The sequence below is a fragment of the Emydura macquarii genome, unplaced genomic scaffold (genome assembly GCF_026122565.2).
Source record: "Emydura macquarii macquarii isolate MOO-44397 ecotype Brisbane River unplaced genomic scaffold, CSIRO-AGI_Emac_v2 contig_3470, whole genome shotgun sequence".
Lineage (NCBI taxonomy): Eukaryota > Metazoa > Chordata > Testudines > Chelidae > Emydura > Emydura macquarii.
The window spans coordinates 1,908,931-1,913,921 of NW_027133607.1; the positions used below are offsets into that span (position 1 = coordinate 1,908,931).

Sequence of the window (4,991 nt, forward strand, 5' to 3'; positions counted from 1 at the left end):
CCATATTCCCCTCTTGGGGAATACAGCCACAGAAGCTATGGATCTAATGTAGCATCAAAATTTCATAATTGCAGAGCAAGAAGCAAAAAGGGAAATCCTATGAACAATGGAGACCATTTTGTTGTCCCTCCCCCTCCAAAGGTGACAGGTATCTCAAAGGAAAGCTGAGACTGGAAGTAGACCCTACGATGGACACTGCTTATCACATCCGAAGATTTGAGGGGCACTACACAGTCCAGTAAGCAAGGAATTTCAAAGTCTGCAAAGCACAGCCTGGCAAAAATCAGCATGGGTGGTGGTAAGGAAGCCATCAAACAAATTACTCATCTGCAAAGACTTAAAGCCACTAAAACAGGCATTGAAAAGATACCACTCTCCATTGCCCACAATTGAGGACATCTTTCCAGAACTTTCCAAAGCCAGAATCTTTATGATCTGATGTGAGGAATGGGTTTTGGCACATAAACCTGGATTAAACTGTCCAGCATATGATCATCTTTTCAACACCATTTGGTTGCTACAGAGGCTGTGTGCGCCGATGTGCATAAGATCAGCACCGGAGCATTCCAGAGAAGACTCTCCCAAGCACTGGAAAGACTGCCTGGGGTGAACTCTCTTACTCTCCTCCCACAGTTAAAACAACAATCCATTCTTTGCCCCCCCCCTTGTTCTCCAACTACCACCCAATCTCCTTTCATCTCTCAGCTCACAGATATGCTCATTGTAGGTGAAGGCAACAATGATACAGAAGCTGAACAAGATGACTACAAGCTTTTCTACAGTTACACAAGAACCTAAAACTCAATCCAGAAAAAAAAAATGCAACTCAGTGTGAGATGACACACATTGGTCAGCTGCTCACAGCAGAAGGACTGAAAGCAAATTCCAACAAGATCAAGTAAGTCGCACACGCCAGCTCCTGTGACTGTGAAAGGGATACTTCATAGGAATGATACATGCTCTGTCCACAACTGGCTGCAGTAGCAGACCTCATGCACTTGCAAGGCAAGATGTTGAGTGGAACTGGGCAGGTCCCCAACAGCCAGCATTTGACATGCTGAAACAAATAAGCCGCCCCTGTCCTTTAGTACTACCAGCCAGAAGTGCCAGTGACATTCCGGTGTGATGCATCACAGAAAGAATTAGGTCCTGTTTTTGCAGGAGCAGCCAGTTGCTTGCGCCAGCAGAGCCCTGTCAAGCTGAATGGGAGTACACCCAAATAGAGAGGGAGTTTTGGCCAGGGTATTTGGAGTGGAGTGATTCCATCAGTACACCTATGGCCAACCAGTAATAGTGCAATCAGCTCACAAGCCAATCGCAGCAAATCCTCTTCTTAGTGCTCCGAAGAGATTGCAGTACATGTTGAGGTCTCTCCAGCACCATCAGGTAGAGATCAGGTACTGTCTAGGGTGACTACTGGTGCTAGCTGACACCCTGAGCAGGGCATATATACCCCACATCTGCAAGCTGAGGGAAAGGGATCAGGATGTTGAATCTATTAACATACTACACTATCTCCCAGTTTCAATCATGAAACTGATGGAAATCAGAGAGGCTATGGAAAAGAGCATCCAACAACAGGCAGTCAAGACAGTTATAGTAGGAGTGGAAACATTTTCAAATGAAAGATGAGCTGAGTGTGCAGGGTGGATTCATATTTCGAGGACAGAGAGCTCTTGCCCCCACCTCATTATACAAGGAAGTTGTGCAAAATATATATATGCCGCACACCTGGGCATTGACAGCTGTCCTATATGGGTTTGAGAGTGTTTAACTGGCCGGGAATGAATACACAACTCTGCTTCTTGACAGAGGGTGTGACACCTGCCAGTCATGTGATAGCAGCCAGCAGGAAAAAAAAAAAAAAAAAAAAAAAGAGTCTTGCCACATGAACTGCCCACCCAACTACAGGAAAAGAGTGGAGTGGACATATTTTCTTTTAATGAAAAGCAGCACTTGATTACCATGGAAAGGTCCCAATTGGTTAGCATTTTTGGTAGACCAGAATACTCATCACAGGGGTGCCAAAACAGTTCAGCACAGGCACTGAGAGGATGAAAGAACAGAACTTTGGTACCAATGAGGGAAGATCTGTCCTTTTAGCTGCAACAGGGACACCTGTGAGAGCAGATTAGTGCCTGTCAACCAGAAAAAGCAGAGTACAACAGATCAGCTAGGGACCCACTGGCCCTGGAGACAGGCACTCTTCCGAAGATGCAGCCACTAGAGAGATACTAGAAGGGGTGGACTAAAGGAGTAGTGAGGGGGTGCAGCGACAGAGGTTATACAAGGTGGCATGCAAGAGGACAAATGATCTAAAGCAGGGGTGGGGAACCTTTTTTCTGCCAAGGGCCATTTGGATATTTATAACATCATTCGCGGGCCATACAAAATTATCAACTTAAAAATTAGCCTGATGGTGGTACGCAGAAGACGGCTGAGTGTCCGCCGCCGAATTCCCCCCCCCGCCGCCGCTGCCGTGAAACCGCGCTACCGCCGAATTCCCCCCCGCTGCCGAAAAGGGGCAAACGGCGGCAGGGTTTCAGTGGCGGGCACTGCCCCCCCACGGAACCCCGCCGCCGCAAAACCGCGCCGCCGCCGAATTCCCCCCTGCGGTTGCCTTGCCAGGGCCAGACCAAATGATTTTGCGGGCCGGATCGGACCAAATGATTTTGCGGGCCTTATATGGCCCGCGGGCCGGACGTTCCCCACCCCTGATCTAAAGGAACAGGAGATGCTTATGAGCCAGCAGACAACACCCAGATACAGCCTACATAGATCATCATAGAATGGAGACAACCCCACTGGGGAGTGAACCCCCTGGTTATCCATTATTGGTCAGAATGAAGAGACCAAAGCTCTTGTACGTCCCAGAGAAGTGGACCCTTCAACCAATGGGGCTGAAGTCTCTGGGAACTGAGTACAGGTGAAAAACCTGTGTAGGCAAAAATCGTGTCTGAAATTTAGTCTTGACCAAAGCAAACAAAAGTGACAATAGGCTAAGGGGCGAGGGTGCTGTAGCCTTGAGGTCAGAGTGGGCATCATACCTAGTGGCATCAGCAACCAAGACATAAGCTGGAGTCAGTAGCCAAAGCCCACAGGTTAAGAACTCGAGCAAGCAGGGCAGCAGGCAAGGAGAAGTTCAAGGCAGGGGCAGCACAGATGCAAAGCTGGGTGCAAGGGAGGGGCAGCAGGAACAAGGTAATACAGGAGCAATCACACTAGTGGGAATCAGCAGGAGAAGCCAGCAAGCTGCTGCTGGTTTAAGAGCTGGCTTACTCACCCCTGCAGCTAATCAGGCAGTCTGCTTCAGGCCAGCTGTACACTAGCTCTGCTGGAGGCCCTGATTCCTGCCAGTTTGTAACCCTTTCTGTCTTATACTTGGTATCATGTAAATCTATGACTTCATTTAATAAACTTGGTTTCCTTTTACTAAAAACTAATTCAGTGCTGTGATTGAAAGAAGAGCATTTGGCCCACCCCAATTAAATTAACGAGCTGCAGTGTATTGTCTCTATAAGTGCAAAAACCTAATCACTTCTGTCAGAGTTCAGCGAGAGGGCTGGATGCTGCAAGGCAGAAGGTTCTGGGGAAATTTGGGGCCGGGAGAGTGTTGGGGTCAGTCTGCAAACAGTAAGTGGGTGATGGAAGCCAGGGTGTCACCTGCATGCTTGTAGGTCGGTTGCTGGCATTAGGGCTGAGCACCACAGTAGCATAGCACTGAAGGCATCCAGAGTTGCAAGGCAGGTGCTGACACAACCTTTTAGTGATCTGAGTTGGACCCCGCAGCATCACACCAGGAAAGGGGCACAGTGCAGACAGTTTATGCAACCTTAACGGTGTGTCATTTTCTGATTTATGCCTGGGTAAGCATTCAACTACTACGTTCTCTTAAAATAGAGTCTGATATGAGAATATATCATTGCTCTGAGAGTACCAGTGTGCTTGCCGTTATACAGGACAATATATAGAAGAAAAGATGGTCTAGGCCCCTGGGGCTTGGCATCTAAATAATGATGTTATTTAACCTATCATTTTCAGTAACAAAACTTGCTACTGTCCTTCTTGCCAATTATTTGTGCAAATCTGTGTAATATAAGGAACGACATAATAGGCATTTTCAAAGAAAATGCCAAGTTCAATTGAATGTGACCTTCTAGTCTCACCAAGATGTACTTGTGCAGTACGTACATTTTACTTTGATCTTTATGAAGAATTGGCTAACTTAAAGGCATCTTTATTAGAAGGCCTGAAAATTCAATAGTTTCACTTCACAATTTGCCAATCTAGCTAAATTCCAGGCTTAGCACTGAAATGAGTAAAGGTAAATTAATCTAGAGAGAGAAGACTATGTGATTTGGCTCTGCATTTTTTCCCTTCTTTTAAGCTATTTCAGGGACAAGCTCCAAACTCACGAGGAAACAGTCAGTGTGCCATATTACAAAATATGTCAGCTGTATAATTGAATAATGTGAAATGTATTCATCATGTCTGTACCTAGAGACACCTAGAAAAAGCATCTGCTGCTTAGGTGCCCAACAGAAATAAATTTTTTAAACAAAGATTGGCATTAAAACTTAATATCGTCTTTTGTAGTGCCAAATCTGCATTGTGTGCTGTTCGACCCTGCAGCTATAAAGATGTAAGCAGGAGCCAGAAATGCTCAATAGCTCCAGCTGGTTCTGTTCTGCCAGGAATACTCCAGTTCAAGGACTTGACTGACAGGAACACAAGATGTACATTATGAAATTTTCCTATGCCATTTTAATACATGACAAATTAATTTGATTCTTTGAAGAGATGCTCCTATCAGTGACCTCTGCCCATTAAAATCTTAGCTTCTTCAAACTGAATTTTAAAAAAGGCACTAGTGGGGCTTGCATTTGTGCCCCTACCCTCACGCCCCCCCCTTTGTGCAGGAGGGGTCCCCAGCTCCCACCAGACAGCACCACCCTGCCCCACCCAGCTGCCCCGGGGTGGGGGGGACTCTG

The 4,991-nt window shown here is 46.5% G+C and overlaps 1 long non-coding RNA gene across 1 annotated transcript; it reads left to right on the forward strand.

Moving 5' to 3' along the window:
* Positions 1 to 3,598: 3,598 nt before the first annotated feature.
* On the forward strand, positions 3,599 to 4,680 carry LOC137144591 (uncharacterized). The gene is made up of 2 exons (XR_010917433.1): positions 3,599 to 3,866; positions 4,597 to 4,680. It is a non-coding gene; the product is annotated as an uncharacterized lncRNA (long non-coding RNA).
* Positions 4,681 to 4,991: the final 311 nt, after the last annotated feature.